Here is an 18,966-nt window from a genome sequence, read left to right as displayed (position 1 = left end):
CCAAAACTAGAAGACACAGCCTCAAAATTGAGAGGTGGCCTTTTAGAACAGAAATAAGGAGGATTTTTTTTTAGCCAGAGAGTAGTAAACCTGTGGAATGCTTGGCCACAGACTGCGGTGGAGTCCAAGTCCGTGGGTATATTTAAGGCAGAAGTTAATAGCTTCCTGATCTGTCAGGGCATCAAAGGATATGGCGAGAAGCAGGTGTATGGGGTTGAATGGGATCCAGGATCAGCCATGATGGAATGGGGAAGCAGACTCGATGGACTGAATGGTCTAATAATGCTCCTGTGTCTTATGGTCCTATGGTCTAAACCCTATCAGTCCCATTACCCCAACTAAACCCTATCAATCCCATTACCCCAACTACACCCTATCAGTCCCATTACCCCAACTAAACCCTATCAATCCCATTACCCCAACTACACCCTATCAGTCCCATTACCCCAACTAAACCCTATCAATCCCATTACCCCAACTACACCCTATCAGTCCCATTACCCCAACTACACCCTATCAATCCCATTACCCCAACCACACCCTATCAGTCCCATTACCCCAACTGCACCCTATCAGTCCCATTACCACAACTGCACCCTATCAGTCCCATTACCCCAACTACACCCTATCAGTCCCATTACCACAACTGCACCCTATCAGTCCCATCACCCCAACTACACCCTATCATTCCCATCATCCCAACTACACCCTATCAGTTCCATTATCCCAACTACACCCTATCATTCCCATCACCCCAACTACACCCTATCAATCTCATTACCTTAACTACACCCTATTAGTCCCATTACCCCAACTACACCCTATCAGTCCCATTACTCCAACTACACCTTATCAGTCCCATTACCCCAACTACACCCTATCAATCCTGTTACCCCAACTACACCCTATCAATCTCATTACCCCAACTAAGCATCAATTAAGGTCTTAAGGTGGTTAAGTCACCTTTACCAGATGGATTACATCCCAGAATCCTGAGAGAGGTTGCCGAAGAGGTAACAGATGCATTGGTCATGATCTTTCAAGAATTATTTGATCCTGGCATGGGCCCAGAAGACTGGAAGATTGCAAGTATCACTCCACCCTTTAAGGAAGGAGGAAACCAAAACAAATTAAATTACAGGCCAGTTAGCCTAACCTCAGTGGTTGGGAAAATGTTGGAGTCTATTATTAAGGATGAGGTTTCAGGGTACTTGGAGACTAAAGACAAAATAATTCAGAGTCATCATGATTTCTGTGATGGGAAATCTTGCCTGACCAATCTATTAGAGTTCTTCAAGGAAGTAACAAGCAGTATGGATAAAGGAGAGGCAGTGGATAACATTTATTTGGGTTTTCAGAAGGCATTTGATAAGGTGCCACGCATGAGGTTGTTTAACATGATAAAATCCTACGGCATTACAGGAAAGATACTGGCATGGATAGCGGAATGGATGACATATAGGAGGCAAAGAACGGGAATAAAGGGGCCTTTTCTGGATGGCTGCCAGTGACCAGTGGTGTTCCTCAGGGGTCAGTATTGGGACCCCTGCTTTTCACATTGTTTGTTAATGATTTATAACCATATAACAATCACAGCACGGAAACAGGCCATCTCGGCCCTCCTAGTCCATGCCGATCTCTTAATCTCACCTAGTCCCACCAACCCGCACTCAGCCCATAACCCTCCACTCCTTTCCTGTCCATATACCTATCCAATTTTACCTTAAATGACACAACTGAACTGGCCTCTACTATTTCTACAGGAAGCTCATTCCACACAGCTATCACTCTCTGAGTAAAGAAATACCCCCTCATGTTTCCCTTAAACTTCTGCCCCCTAACTCTCAAATCATGTCTTCTCGTTTGAAGCTCCCCTACTCTCAATGGAAACAGCCTATTCATGTCAACTCTATCTATCCCTCTCAAAATTTTAAATACCTCGATCAAATCCCCCCTCAACCTTCTATGCTCCAATGAATAGAGACCTAACTTGTTCAACCTTTCTCTGTAACTTAAGTGCTGAAACCCAGGTAACATCCTAGTAAATCGTCTCTGCACTCTCTCTAATTTGTTGATATCTTTCCTATAATTCGGTGACCAGAACTGCACACAATATTCTAAATTTGGCCTTACCAATGCCATGTACAATTTTAACATTACATTCCAACTTCTGTACTCAATGCTTTGATTTATAAAGGCCAGCGTTCCAAAAGCCTTCTTCACCACCCTATCTACATGAGACTCCACCTTCAAGGAACTATGCACTGTTATTCCTAGATCTCTCTGTTCCTCTGCATTCCTCAATGCCCTACCATTTACCCTGTATGTTCTATTTGGATTATTCCTTCCAAAATGTAGAACCTCACACTTCTCAGCATTAAACTCCATCTGCCAACTTTCAACTCATTCTTCTAACCGGCATAAATCTCCCTGCAAACTTTGAAAACCCACCTCATTATCCACAACACCTCCTACCTTAGTATCAGTGGCATACTTACTAATCCAATTTACCACCCCATCATCAGATAATAGAATGGTTGGCTTTGTGGCAACGTTTGCAGATGATATGAAGATAGGTGGAGGGTAGGTAGTGCTGAGGAAGCAATGCGATTGCAGCAGGACTTAGACAAATTGGAAGAATGGGCAAAAAAGGGGCAGATGGAATACAGTGTTGGGAAATGTATGATAATGCGTTTTGGTAAAAGGAATAATAGTGCAGACTGTTATCTAAATGGGGAGAAGGTTCAAACATCAGCGATACAGAGGGACTTTGGAGTCCTCGTGGAAGGATCCCAGAAGGTTAATTTACAGGTTGAGTCTGTGGTAAAGAAGGCTAATACAATGTTGGCATTTATTTCATGGGGAATAGAATATGAAAGCAAGGAGATAATGCTGAGACTTTATAGGACAGTCAGGCCACACTTGGAACATTGTCATCAGTTTTGGGCCTCATATCTCAGAAAGGACATGCTATTAGTAGAGAGAATCGAAAGGAGGTTCACATAGATGATTCCGGGAATGAAGGAGAATGAGAAGCGTTTGGCAGCTTTGGGCCTGTACTCACTGGAATTTAGAAGAATGCGGGGAGATCTCAATGAAATCTACTGAATATTGGAAGGACATGTAGGGTGGATGTGGAGAGGATGTTTCCTATGGTGGGCGCATCCAAAACTAGAAGACACAGCCTCAAAATTGAGAGGTGGCCTTTTAGAACAGAAATAAGGAGGATTTTTTTTTTAGCCAGAGAGTAGTAAACCTGTGGAATGCTTGGCCACAGACTGCGGTGGAGTCCAAGTCCGTGGGTATATTTAAGGCAGAAGTTAATAGCTTCCTGATCTGTCAGGGCATCAAAGGATATGGCGAGAAGCAGGTGTATGGGGTTGAATGGGATCCAGGATCAGCCATGATGAATGGGGAAGCAGACTCGATGGACTGAATGGTCTAATAATGCTCCTGTGTCTTATGGTCCTATGGTCTAAACCCTATCAGTCCCATTACCCCAACTAAACCCTATCAATCCCATTACCCCAACTACACCCTATCAATCCCATCACCCCAACTACACCCTATCAATCCAATAACCCCAACTACACACTATCAGTCCCATTACCCCAACTGCACCCTATCAGTCCCATTACCACAACTGCACCCTATCAGTCCCATCATCCCAACTACACCCTATCAATCCCATCATTCCAACTACACCCTATCAGTCCCATCATCCCAACTACACCCTATCAGTCCCATCATCCCAACTACACCCTATCAGTTCCATTATCCCAACTACACCCTACCAGTCCCATCACCCCGACAACACCCTATCAGTCCCATCATTCTAACTACACTCTATCAGTCCCATTACTCCATGTCCTGTAATCACAAACTAGGCCATAATTTATATTAAATCTACTTCCTGTTATATTATAAGACGTAGGAACTGAATTGGGCCATTCAGCCCATCACGTCTGCCCTGTCATGGCTGATTTATTATCCCCCTCAACCCCATTCTGTCTGTAACCTTTGACATCCTTACTAATCAAAAACCTATCAACTTCTGATTTAAACATGTCCACAGCTGTAGTGTCAATGCATTTCCCAGGCGGCCCTTCCTCTCTCTGTCTGTAGCTACATGGTGGAGACTGTCCGAGTGGTTGCATCACAGCCTGTTATGGAGACTGCCAAACTCGAGGGCTGCAGGGGGCTGTAAATCAGCCACTTCCATCACAGGCACAATCCTCAGCACCATCAATGACGTCTTCAGGAGACGACATCCATCATTAAAGACATATTCTCGTCTGATTATCACTTTCGGGGAGGAGGCACAGGAGCCTGAAGACCCACACTCAAAGTTTGAGGGAGAGAGGAGGCTCACCCTCCCCCTCTCCCTCCCTCTCCCCTGCCACAGTCCCAGAACACTACCGCCAAATTCCTTGTTTGACTTTACTATTTACTTGTTCTTTTAATCTGTATTAAATTTATATCTTTACACTCTCCTGCTGCCACAGAACAACAAATTTCACTGGACTGTGCTCTGCGAGAGTCTGTGATTGCATCTCCGACTTCACAGATGCTGCCAAAACCAGCAGCTTCTTCACTTGCTCTGTCAACATATATTCAGCACCACACCCACTGTTACAGTCAGCCCCCCCCCAGCTCCACCTCCCCTGATAAATTTACCGAGACCCACCCTATTACAGTAAGTCCCATCACCTCACACTTCTTGCTCTCCACCGTTACCACATCCACTTCTCACCCATCAGCAACCCTCCCCTCTTTCACAGCCATTTGCTTCTCCATTTTTCTCTTACAAACTGTCTCCCTTCTCTCCAAACATTCCCCTCTCTTCCCCCTGACTTCCCACTCTCTCTCCTACTCTCTCTCTCCCCCTCTCTCCCCTCTACCCACTCTACCCTCACTCTAACCCCTCCCCCTCCTCCCCATTTCCCCTTTCTCTTCCCCCTCTATCCTACCTCTCCTCTCACTCCCTCCCCTTCCTTCTCCTTCACCCTCTTCTCCTACCCTTCTCTCCCTCTCTCTCCCACCTCTCACTCCTCCTCTCCCCACTTCTTTCCCTGCCTCTTTCTCCCTCTCTCCACCCTCCCTTTCTCCCTCCCTCTTTCCGCCCACCTTTTTCCCTCTCTCCCCTCTCCCTCCCTCTCTCCCCCACTCACCCCTCCCCCCCCCCCACCTCCCCTCTCTCTTCCTCCTCGGCAGTCTCCTCATGAAAGCCAGAAGCAGAAATAGAATGTTAGAAGACGAAGTAAAGCAGCTGAGGAAGGAGATTGAAGAGATGAGGGTTAAACTGAACCAGGGTGGGTATTGATCGACCAGCAGCCCGTCTGTTTATTCATGTTGCTGTTGATGCACCATCAATAACTCACACTGAGACGTAAGGTGAGATATCGGCTTTTATTGACTGGAAGAAGGAACCAGGAGTGAGTGTCCATCATACCATGTCCTGGAGACTGAGGCCGAGCGTCAGACCTCAGATCGCCTTTATACAGGGGCCTGTGGGAGGAGCCACAGGAGCAGTCAGCAGGGGGCGTGTCCCGACAGGCACATAGTTCACCACAGCTGTCTGCGCAGTAGTTCTTTGAGAAGGGGTGCAAAGTCCAAAATTCAAGTTCATTAGTCAATATATATCAGAATGTACAGTGAAATGTGGGGTTTATGTTAACAATAAACACAGTCGAGGATGTGCTGTGTCAGCCCGCAAGTGTCACCACACATTCCAGTGGCAACGAATATGCCCACAATGCTCGGCAGAACCACACAGAACACAGTACCAAGCTCAAGACAACAGCTGCAAAGCCATACCCATTCCACACACACACTCACAGACACACACTCACAGACACACACACACACACACACACACACACACACACACACACAGACACTCACACACATACAATCACACACACACACTCCAACACACACACTCAAACACACACACTCACAGACACTCACACACACACACACACACACACTCACAGACACACACACACAGACACACACTCACACACACACACTCACACTCACACACATACACACTCACACACACACTCACACACACAGAAACACACACACATACACTCACACACACACTCACACACTCCAACACACACACTTAGACACACACACTCACAGACACACACACACACACACACACACACACACACACACTCAAACACACACACTCTCACACACACACACACACACACTCACAGACACAGACACACACACACACACTCACACACACACACACACACTCACAGACACTCACACACACACAGACACTCACACACATACACTCACACACACACACTCAAACACACACACACTCACAGACACTCACACACACACTCAAACACACACACACACTCACAGACACACACACATGCACACACTCACAGACACTCTCACACACACACACACACACACTCAAACACACACACACACTCACAGACACACACACGCACACACTCACAGACACTCTCTCTCTCACACACACACACTCACAGACACTCACACACATACAATCACACACACACACACTCACACCCACACACACACACACTCAAACACACACACTCTCACAGACACTCACACACACACACACACACTCACAGACACACACACACACTCACAGACACACACACACTCACAGACACTCACACACATACACTCAAACACACACACACACTCACACACACTCAAACACACACACACTCACAGACACACACACACACACGCACACACTCACAGACACTCTGTCACACACACACTCACACACACTCAAACACTCAGACACACACACACTCACAGACACACACGCACACACTCACAGAAACTCACACACACAGACACACAAACTCACACACACACAGACACACACACACACACATTCACACACACAGGCACACACACACGCTCAAACACACAGGCACACTCACACTCACTCACACACACATACACATAAACTCATTCACACACACACACAGACACACACTCACACACACTCACTCACACACACACACTCACACACAGACACACACTCACACAAACTCTCACACACACAGACACTCACACACACTCTCACACACACACACTCACTCACACACACACACGCACACACTCACAGACACTCTCTCACGCACACACACACACTCAAACACACACACACACTCACAGACACACACACACACGCACACACTCACAGACACTCTCTCACACACACACACACTCACAGACACTCACACACATACAATCACACACACACACTCACACACTCCAACACACACACTCACAGACACTCACACACACACACACACTCAAACACACACACTCTCACAGACACTCACACACATACACACACTCAAACACACACACTCTCACAGACACACACACACACACTCACACACACACTCAAACACACACACACACTCACAGACACACACACACGCACACACTCACAGACACTCTGTCACACACACACTCACACTCTCTCAAACATACTGACACACACACTCACAGACACACGGACACACACACTCACAGACACACTCACAGACACTCACACACACACTCAAACACTCAGACACACACACACTCACAGACACTCACACACACACACACACTCAAACACACACACTCACAGACACTCACACACACACTCAAACACTCAGACACACACACACTCACAGACACACACACACACGCACAGAAACTCACACACACAGACACACAAACTCACACACACACAGACACACACACACACACATTCACACACACAGGCACACACACACGCTCAAACACACAGACACACACACACTCACTCACACACACATACACATAAACTCATTCACACACACACAGACACACACTCACACACACTCACTCACACACACACACACTCACACACACTCTCTCACACACACACACACTCACACACACTCTCACACTCTCACACACTCACACACACACATTTCACACACACACACGCACACACTCACAGACACTCTCTCACACACACACTCAAACACACACACACACACTCACAGACACACACACACGCACACACTCACAGACACTCTCTCACACACACACACACACTCACAGACACTCACACACATACAATCACACACACACACTCACACACTCCAACACACACACTCAAACACACACACTCACAGACACCCACACACACACACACTCAAACACACACACTCTCACAGACACTCACACACACACACACACTCACAGACACACACACACTCACAGACACTCACACACACACACTCACACACATACACTCAAACACACACACACTCACACTCAAACACACACACACACACACACTCACAGACACTCTGTCACACACACACTCACACTCACTCAAACATACTTACACACACACTCACAGACACACGGACACACACACTCACATACACACTCACAGACACTCACACACACACTCAAACACTCAGACACACACACACTCACAGACACACGCACACACTCACAGAAACTCACACACACAGACACACAAACTCACACACAAACAGACACACACACACACACACACACATTCACACACACAGGCACACACACACGCACAAACACACAGACACACACACACTCTCAGACACTCACACACACACATTCACACACACAGGCACACTCACACTCACTCACACACACATACACATAAACTCATTCACACACACACACAGACACACACTCACTCACACACACACTCACACACACAGACACACACTCACACACACTCTCACACACACACACACACACACACACACTCACTCACACACACACATTTCACACACACACATTCACACGCCCGCATGCATACTCACACAGACACACACATTGTTCAGATCGGACATGCAGGCACTGGGTCTTCCTGTGGCCTCACCGAGAGTTGCTCTGGCTAACAGGGCTTCTGATCGAAACCCAGGCCACAGCCTTCAGCATCGACACCAGCTCCATGTTGATTACTGAACTGATGCAGTTGCCATTGTTTCTTGCAGCCCTTACCTACCCTGTCCAGGGCAGACCCTCCATTATGTCTCCTCACACTCACTCTTTGCTTACATTACTCTTGTTTTTTTTTGCCCTCTTTTTGTTCCCTTCACTCTCTCTGCTCTCTCACTCTCTCTGCTCTCTCACTCTCTCTGCTCTCTCACTCTCTCTGCTCTCTCACTCTCTCAGCTCTCTCACTCTCTCAGCTCTCTCACTCTCTCTGCTCTCTCACTCTCTCAGCTCTCTCACTCTCTGCTCTCTCACTCTCTCAGCTCTCTCAGCTCTCTCACTCTCTCAGCTCTCTCACTCTCTCTGCTCTCTCACTCTCTCTGCTCTCTCACTCTCTCAGCTGTCTCACTCTCTCAGCTCTCTCACTCTCTCAGCTCTCTCACTCTCTCTGCTCTCTCACTCTCTCTGCTCTCTCACTCTCTCAGCTCTCTCACTCTCTCTGCTCTCTCACTCTCTCTGCTCTCTCACTTTCTCAGCTGTCTCACTCTCTCTGCTCTCTCACTCTCTGCTCTCTCACTCTCTCAGCTCTCTCACTCTCTCAGCTCTCTCACTCTCTCAGCTCTCTCACTCTCTCTGCTCTCTCACTCTCTCAGCTCTCTCACTCTCTCTGCTCTCTCACTCTCTCAGCTGTCTCACTCTCTCAGCTCTCTCACTCTCTCTGCTCTCTCACTCTCTCTGCTCTCTCTCTCTGCTCTCTCACTCTCTCTGCTCTCTCACTCTCTCAGCTCTCTCACTCTCTCTGCTCTCTCACTCTCTCAGCTCTCTCACTCTCTCTGCTCTCTCACTCTCTCTGCTCTCTCACTCTCTCTGCTCTCTCACTCTCTCAGCTGTCTCACTCTCTCTGCTCTCTCACTCTCTCTGCTCTCTCACTTTCTCAGCTGTCTCACTCTCTCTGCTCTCTCACTCTCTGCTCTCTCACTCTCTCAGCTCTCTCACTCTCTCAGCTCTCTCACTCTCTCAGCTCTCTCACTCTCTCTGCTCTCTCACTCTCTCAGCTCTCTCACTCTCTCTGCTCTCTCACTCTCTCAGCTCTCTCACTCTCTCTGCTCTCTCACTTTCTCAGCTGTCTCACTCTCTCTGCTCTCTCACTCTCTGCTCTCTCACTCTCTCTGCTCTCTCACTCTCTTAGCTGTCTCACTCTCTCTGCTCTCTCACTCTCTCTGCTCTCTCTCTCTCTGCTCTCTCACTCTCTCTGCTCTCTCACTCTCTCAGCTCTCTCACTCTCTCAGCTCTCTCACTCTCTCTGCTCTCTCACTCTCTCAGCTCTCTCACTCTCTCTGCTCTCTCACTCTCTCAGCTGTCTCACTCTCTCTGCTCTCTCACTCTCTGCTCTCTCACTCTCTCAGCTCTCTCACTCTCTCTGCTCTCTCACTCTCTCTGCTCTCTCACTCTCTCAGCTCTCTCACTCTCTCTGCTCTCTCTCTCTGCTCTCTCACTCTCTCTGCTCTCTCACTCTCTCAGCTCTCTCACTCTCTCTGCTCTCTCACTCTCTCAGCTCTCTCACTCTCTCTGCTCTCTCTCTCTGCTCTCTCACTCTCTCTGCTCTCTCACTCTCTCAGCTCTCTCACTCTCTCAGCTCTCTCACTCTCTCTGCTCTCTCACTCTCTCTGCTCTCTCACTCTCTCAGCTCTCTCACTCTCTCTGCTCTCTCACTCTGCTTTCTCACTCTCTCAACTGTCTAGTGGGGACAGATACAATCAAAGGACACTTCTACAGACACTTAAATAGGCAAAGCAGAGAAGGGTAGAGGCTGAATGTGGGAACCAGGATTAGTGTCGACGGACAACGCCTCAGAACCACGATCACCATCAGGTTTCTTATCGCTGACTTCTTTCATGAAATGTGTTGTTTTGCTGCAGCAGTACAGTGCGAGACAGAACATTATTATGCTACAAAATATTTAAGTGGGTCGAAAGCCAAATAATGAGATAGTGTTCATAGCTTCAAGACTGTTGTAATGTGAGTATTATTGAAAGTAATTTAATACTAATCGGGAAGCTGTTGGCAGCAAGAGGCGGGATCCGGGTTGGCGGGGTCTTTACTTCTGCTCTCTATACTCCCAGTGTGCATTGTACATAGTTCCTCCACCCAGGCCGCACGAGGTACCTGGAAGCCTCTGTATTGTAAATATTATTTGCCATCCCAGATAGAAATGCTTTGGCCATCAAGTTGTCGAGTGGTCTTTTTGTAAAGTAGAAGTTACCACAGATTTTTGACGATGAGGTAAACTGGTTTTGCGGACGGGTCGACCCCGTTTTCGATCCGGAGCTGTGAGCGGACGAGGAGCCGCGTGTTCGGATGGCGACGTTTGGCGCGGTCGGTGTGTTCGATGAGGGACCACCTGAACCATATTATGCCACAGTCACTGGCAAGGGAAAGGACATTAAAACCTTGAAAACTGGATGGGCTCAGTGATGCCCAGCCCCTGTAAATGGTCCAGCTCCACCTCGACTTTGTCTTTCACGGCATAGGGCACTGACCTGGGCTTAAAAAAACGTGGTGTGGCCTCAGGGTCGACATGGAGTTTCACAGTCACGCCCCTCAGTGTGCCCCGCTCGTCCCTGAAAACGTCACTGTACCGCTGCACATTAAGTTCGACATTGATTCAGGGGCTACAGCATCGGTCATTAGTGAAGAGACCTACAGGAGGACATGGGGATCCAACCTGCCTCCCATCAGATCATCTAAGCTCCAACTCAAGACCTATACGGGGCAGCCCATACCTCACTTAGGGGTGTTATATGTGAATATTACAGCCGAGGGTCAGAAGGCTGAAGCCAGGCTGGTGATAGTTAAGGACAGTGGACCAGTCTTTTGGTCCACGATTGGCTTCACAAAATCCGGCTCAACTGGCATGAAGTTAAGTATGCACGCACGACGGAGGGCATTCTGCAGCGGTATAGTTTCGTTTTCAGGGACGAGCTGGGCACACTGAGGGGTGTGACTGTGAAACTCCATGTCGACCCTGAGGCCACACCACGTTTTTTTAAGCCCAGGTCGGTGCCCTATGCCGTGAAAGACAAAGTCGAGGTGGAGCTGGACCATTTACAGGGGCTGGGCATCACTGAGCCTGTCCAGTTTTCAAGGTGGGCGGCTCCCATTGTTCCAGTTTTGAAGGTGGATAAAACGGTGAGGATATGTGGGGACTACAAGCTTATGGTGAATCAGGTCTCTAAGCTGGAGGAGTACCCATTGCCACGGGTGGATGACCTGTTTGCGACCCTGTCTGGGGGTAAGCTGTTCACAAAGCTGGACATGAGCCATGCCTACCAACAGCTGCTGCTCGACGAGGATTCAAAGGAGTACGTCACCATCCATACGCACAAGGGATTATTCAAATACAGTCGCCTGGTGTTTGGAGTGGTGTCTAGCCCCGCCATTTTCCAAAGGACAATGGACTCTTTGCTGCAGGGGATTCCGCACGTAGCAGTGTATCTTGATGGTATTTTGATCACGGGAGCCACGGAGGGGGAGCATCTGGCTAACTTAGAACAGGTGCTGAAGAGACTCTCAGATGCAGGGCTGTGGTTGAAACGTGGAAAATGTGTGTTCCTGGCTCCGAGTGTGACCTACCTGGGACACGAGATTACAGCTGAGGGACTTTGCCCAGTGGAGGACAAAGTGAGAGCTATCAAGGAGGCCCCAAGCCCCAAGAACGTCACTGAACTCAGATCATTTTTGGGCATGGTGAATTATTATGGCAAGTTTCTTCCGGATCTCTCAAAGGTTTTGGCCCCACTGTATAAGCTGCTTCACAATGACACTAAGTGGCGGTGGGGTGAAGAGCAGGAGGAAGCCTTCAAGAAAGTGAAAGAACTTCTCCACTCAGCGAAGCTGCTCATTCACTATGACCCCGGCAAGGAGATCACCATTTCGTGCGACGCTTCACCCTATGGAGTCAGGGCAGTTCTCTCACACATAATGGAGGACCGTTCAGAGAAGCCTATTGGTTTTGCTTCACGTACCCTGATGGCTGCTGAGAAGGGATATTCACAGCTAGACAAAGAAAGTCTGGCCATTGTTTTTGTGGTCAAACGTTTTCATCAGTACGTCTATGGACGTGCATTCACAATTTATACAGACCATAAACCACTGATGAGCTTTTTAGGCAGACCAGACGCATCCCACCGCTAGCCTCAGCCAGGATACAGCGTTGGGCTCTCACATTGTCAGCCTACCTGTATACTATCGTGTACAGAGCGGGTGGGGATAATGCAAACGCTGATGTGCTGAGTCGACTCCCTTTACCTGAGATGCCTGTTACTCCAGATGTGCCTCCAGAGACTGTGTTTTCATTGGAGAGGCTGTCAGAGACACCTGTAAAGGCGACCCAGATTGTGCAATGGACAGAGAGGGACCCAGTCCTGTCTCAAGTCAAGACTTCTCTTTTACAAGGTTGGCCCAGAGTTGTGAAGGAGAGGAACTGAGACCTTATGCCAAACACAAGACCAAACTGAGTCTGCAGGATGGTTGCATTTTCTGGGGGGTGAGGGTCATCGTGCCTCCCCCTGGCCGTTCACAGATTGTGGAGGAAATTCATGAGGCTCACCCGGGGTGTCTCGAATGAAAAGCCTTGCAAGATCCTACGTCTGGTGGCCAAGAATGGATCAGGATCTGGAGAACAAGGTAAAATCATGCACACAATGTCAGACCAATCAGAACATGCCACCGCCAGCTCCTTTGCACCCATGGGAGTGGCCAGTCTACCCCTGGTCTAGGCTATATTTGGACTTTGCTGGCCCCTTTATGGGGCAGATGTTTCTTGTAACGGTAGATGTGCATTCCAAATGGATCGAAGCTCACATCATGAGCAACATCACAGCCCCCTCAACCATAGACAAACTCAGGCAAGTGTTTGCAGTCCACGGGTTGCCTGACACTCTGGCCCGACATTCACCAGTGGGCTGTTCGCTGAGTTCATGCAGCAGAATGGCATTCGTCACATTCGGACGGCCCCTTTCCACCCAGCCTCAAATGGTTTGGCTGAGCGGGCAGTTCAGACAGTGAAGGAAGGCCTGAAGCGGATGACAGGGGACTCTCTTAGTGCCCAGCTTTCACATTTCCTGTTTAAATACCACCTCACGCCACAGACTACGACTGCACGCAGTCCAGCAGACGTGCTGATGGGGCGTAGGCCTAAGCCAAGATTGAACCTGCTGCGCCCGGACATGAAGGCAAAAGTGGAGAGAAAGCAGGAAAAGCAGAAGGAGGGACATGATCAACATGCGCGAGACAGACAGTTAGAACCGTGTCTATGTGAGAAACAATCAGCAATGGCTACCTGGGGTTATTCTTAAGCAGAGTGGTCCAGTCTCCTATGTTGTTAAGCTATGGGCGTGTTTTCCACAGACATCAGGACCATGTGCTCCTGCGTCATGATTCCGGCTCAGAGGTAGACAGTTCCATGGAGTTTCCAATGGTGAGACGGACTACTGGGGAAGCATGTCCACCAGTGACTTTGCCAGAGGGAGAGACACTGGCAGAGGGGGCAGAGTCCCTTGAAGAGGATGGACATTCTCACACGGACACACAGACCCCCCTCACGTCCCCAACAGTAGATCCACCCAAAACATCCTCACCAGCGGTGCCTGCTGGGTTACCGGGGGTAGTGTGTAGATCGCAGCGCCCTCACAAACCTCCTGACTGACTGAATCTTTGATTGGATAGTTTCTTTTGTTGTTAGATTGAATGTTGAATTTGCCATGTTTTTTTGGTGTTTTTGTGTTGGCAACCTGTTGCTAATGATACCACTGTTTTTATTTCCCAGTTCTTCTATATTTGGGGAATGTTGGATTTTAAAGGGGGAGAAGTGTTGTAATGTGAGTATTATTAAAAGTAAGTTAATACTAATCGGGGAGCTGTTGGCAGCAAGAGGCGGGATCCGGGTTGGCGGGGTCTTTACTATCGCTCTTTCTACTTCCAGTGTGCATCGTATATAGTTCCTCCACCCAGGCCGCACGAGGTACCTGGAAGTCTCTGTATTGTAAATACCATTTGCCGTCCCAGATAAAGCTGCTCTTTTGGCCGTCAAGTTGACGAGCGGTCTTTTTGCTGTTACCACAATGTCCATTCAGAAATCTGATGGCAGAAGGTCTTCCTAAAATGCTGAGAGTGGGTCTTCAAGCCTCCTCTGATGGTCGTTATGAGAAGAGGATGGTACCAGATGGTGAGGGTCCTCAATGATGGAGGCTGCCCGCTTGAGGCACTGCCTCTTGAAGATGGTGAGGAGGGTTGTGCCGTGTCTGAATCTACAACCGTCTGCAGCCTCTTGTGCTCCCGTGCATCGGAGCTTCCCCACCAGACGATGGTGCAACCTGTCAGACTCTTCTCCACCACACATCTGTAGAAACTTGATGACATAACCAAAGCTCCTCAAACTCTTCATGAAGAAGAGCTATCGCTGTGTCTCCTTCACAATTGCTTCAATCCCGTGAGATGCCGAGGCCCAGGAGTTTGAAACTGATCACTGTCCACTCAAAGAAGACTGGTTTCTCTGACTTCCCCTTCCAGAAGTCCTCAATCAATTACTTGGTCTTGTTGACATGGTGGAAGGTTGTTGTTACAGCTGGGTGTACATCCTTGAAGCACACCTGTGTTGATTGTCAGCAAGGAGATTATTGATCTGCATTGACCGTGGTCTCCTGATAATGAAATTGAGATCTAGTTACAGAAGGAGCTACAGAGGCCCTGGTGAGGGAAGGGTGAAGGGCCTGTCTCTGTTCTGTATGACTCTATAGCTCTAGAACATAGATCCCAACCTGGGGTCCATGGACCCTTTGCTTAATGACATAAAAAAGCTTGGGAAGCCCTGCTCTAGAATGTCCAGGAGTAAGCGGGGACAACCCCCCCAGTGCTACACAGTCTAATTTGCTCTCCCACACTCCAGACAAGATATTGAAATGAGTCCCCTCTTCCCTCCTGGCAATCTGTTGAGAGAAGTACTTGGGGTTTTCCATCACTCTGGCCACAGGCCCCGAGAGAGTTGTAGACCCAGAGACTCCTTCACTCAACTCTGGAAAAATACCTGGTGCCATTTCTCGAGCAACACACTGAAGGAACTCAGCAAGTCAGGCAACAGTCGATGTTGAGAGCTGAGACGCTTCAGTATGGGAGCAAATCCTTTGGCACACAATGTTGAGCTGAACTAATTAAAATGGTAATGAACGTGCCTAGCAAAATCAGTCTGTTTTGACCCCCTGAGATGCATTTGCCAACATGAGAGACCTCTCATTTTGTTGAGGAAAGGTGAAGACATCTGGAGGGCGAGTGATCTACTGAGTGACTGATCCTCATGTTTTTCTGTTTACTTACAGATCAGATGCACTTTGACCTTCAAGGTTTCCCGTTCTGGCCTGAACTGGACAGTCCTTGGGATGTGAGTAGCCCCCGGTCTGCTTTGAACTGTGAGCTGGCCTGTCACCGCCACCAAATGCCACCCTGAGATACGACAATGGCGCATGAGTCGGACTAGGTGTAGACCATGGGAATCCAGTCAGGGTGGACACAGAGAGTGAGGGAGGGAGGGGTAAGGGGCTCCAGTGAAGGTGAACCCTGCGAAGATGTAGAGCATAAGGTACAGAAGCAGAATTAGGCCGTTTGTCCCATTGAGTCTGCTCTGGCTGATCACCATCCCTTTCAACCCCAGTCTCCTGCCTTCTCTCCCAATATTTGATGCTCTGACTAATCAAGTGGACCAGGGTGGACCCTATGTGAGAATGAACCCTGGAGTTCCTGGTGGATCCAAACAAGGCTTGACCTGGTGGTCAGGCCAGTGCTGGACCTGGGGAGGGGGGAATGAAAATCAAGGGTATCCTGGGCACTAGAACCAGGTGTGGTCCAGTGATTGAGATCAGGCTGAAATGTAGACTTTGACCCAGGGAGTCAGAAAAGAGGTAAATCCTGACATTCGTACAGGAATAGAATCTGAGGATCAGGACTAAAGGTCAATACTGGGATCGGAACAGGAGCAGATGCTGACTTAGAATGGGATTTGGGATGATTATGAGGGGCTGAATAGACTCTGTATCAGAAACTCGTCTTCCCATTAGTGGAGGACAGTCTATCTGGTAGCTAGTGAGTCCTGAGTTGACCCAAAGCTGTCACAGTTCCTCCAAAGTTCCACTGAGGACCTCCCTCAGCAGGACTAACGTTGATCACTCATCCATAATGGCCCAGAGCAGGTGAAGCAGATGGGGCACTGTTTGGCACTGCCTATCATTGACCCAACACTTGGGACAGACTTCTCCAAGGATTGTCACCTTGTGAGTTCCAGAGATCCTGAGAGTGACACAGTGTGGAGATTTGCTCCTGCCAGGGTCACCCATGGCAGTAAGGTCAAGGGAGAGGTTAACCAACCATACTTCAACAGCAGAGCTGGTGGAACATTTTGACCCATCACAATGACTGTGAAGGTGCCTCAGTCATCTTGCATTCCATGCCACTGGACCCTGACCAGGTCTGGAAAGGACCCTGTGGTGGCTGCCCTTGCATCAGCCTCCCATGTTAAACAAAGTCATGCACTGGCATTCTCCGTTAAGGGAGTCCACCATAGCATCCCAGACTGAGTCTGGATCAGACTGGTAATCAACAAGCGGCGAAGGGGTCTAGATTGCGGGGTCTGGAAGCCCCCTCGTCATGAGCCCACGCTCTGCTTGAATTTGTTAATCCCGGATCAGCCTCTGCAGCCACTTGAGGACAACTGCTTCCGAGAGCATCGTATTCAACTTGAGTGGTCACACTACTTGGGACGAACTCCAATGAATGGCAGATACTGGCAAGTGAATCCTTGAGAAAGCCCATGTTGTCACTTGGAATGCATTTTTAACCTCCTTTTGGGATTGTTTAACCTTCATCCATCACACTATTGCAAATAAGAACAAAACAATTCTTCTCCACAATGCCCTGGGCCAAATATGGGATGGGATGAAGACAGTTTCTAGGATCTTACTGGGCATGTATTGGCTACTTGTATCTCCACAGTGCCTTGTACTATCACACAACTTTGGATCTTTATTCCCTGGAGTGCAGGCGTGCAGGAGAATGAGAGGTGACCTGAGAAAAGACAATAAAAACATTAGTGGTGTGGATCAGATCGGCGCTGATAGTCTTTTCCCCGGGATGGGGAGTCCAAAACTAGTGTGAGGAGATTTAGTAGAGATCTGAGACAGTGAGCACGCAGAACAAGGTGCAGGAAGAAGTGCTTGAGATAGGTACGAGTGTAACACTTCGGAGATAGGTAGATGGAGGGGAAGGGTTTGGAGGGCTTTATAACTGGTACGAGCAGGGAGGTGCTGTGGTCAGCTGGACCAGTTGGGCAGAAGGGCCTGTTGCCAAGCTGTCTGACTCTACGTCACCAAAAGTAGCTTTGAAGTTCATTAAGGTTATAAAAGTGCCTCAGAGATGCAGATGTTTTCTAATTCTTCCCTTAAAACGTTAATACAATCTGCTTAAGAGATGCTTTGCTGTTTTCTCCAATTTCAGAGAGGCAGCATGGTGGCTCCTTCGCTCTCGGACTCGCCTCTTGTGGTCCCGGTCCTTCGATACCTGGTGTTATTCGCTGGGGTAGGTCTGAACGCTCTTTTGTGGCTTTGAATACCAGGCATCTGATTATCAATGCAAGGTAGGGAAATACGCCTCCCAATTGGTGCAGGCATTGTCTGTCAGTTTTGGCACTTTAGGCTAAATATACCTCGCATCATTAGACATGGTGCATGACTAGTCACATCAAACTGGCACAAATTCAACCTTAAATGGAACTTCATCCAGCTTAGAGAGATAGTTGATATTATAAACACTATCTTGCACTAGGAGTAAGTGATTGGGATAACCCATAGGGAGATTCACTCTATATTGAACCTGTGCTGCCCTGCGCTGGGAGTGCGTGATCAGATAGTGTAGAGGGAGATTCACTCTGTA

General features: G+C 48.5%; 1 long non-coding RNA gene across 1 annotated transcript; it reads left to right on the top strand.

The window, feature by feature from the left end:
* Positions 1-10,856: 10,856 nt before the first annotated feature.
* Positions 10,857-18,605, top strand: LOC132381764 (uncharacterized). The gene is made up of 3 exons (XR_009508114.1): positions 10,857-11,010; positions 16,365-16,426; positions 18,532-18,605. It is a non-coding gene; the product is annotated as an uncharacterized LOC132381764 (long non-coding RNA).
* The last annotated feature ends 361 nt before the right edge of the window (positions 18,606-18,966 follow it).

Source organism: Hypanus sabinus, chromosome 26 (genome assembly GCF_030144855.1).
Source record: "Hypanus sabinus isolate sHypSab1 chromosome 26, sHypSab1.hap1, whole genome shotgun sequence".
Lineage (NCBI taxonomy): Eukaryota > Metazoa > Chordata > Chondrichthyes > Myliobatiformes > Dasyatidae > Hypanus > Hypanus sabinus.
The sequence above is the reverse complement of the archived record's forward strand: the minus strand, read 5'-3'. Positions and strand labels throughout refer to the sequence as shown.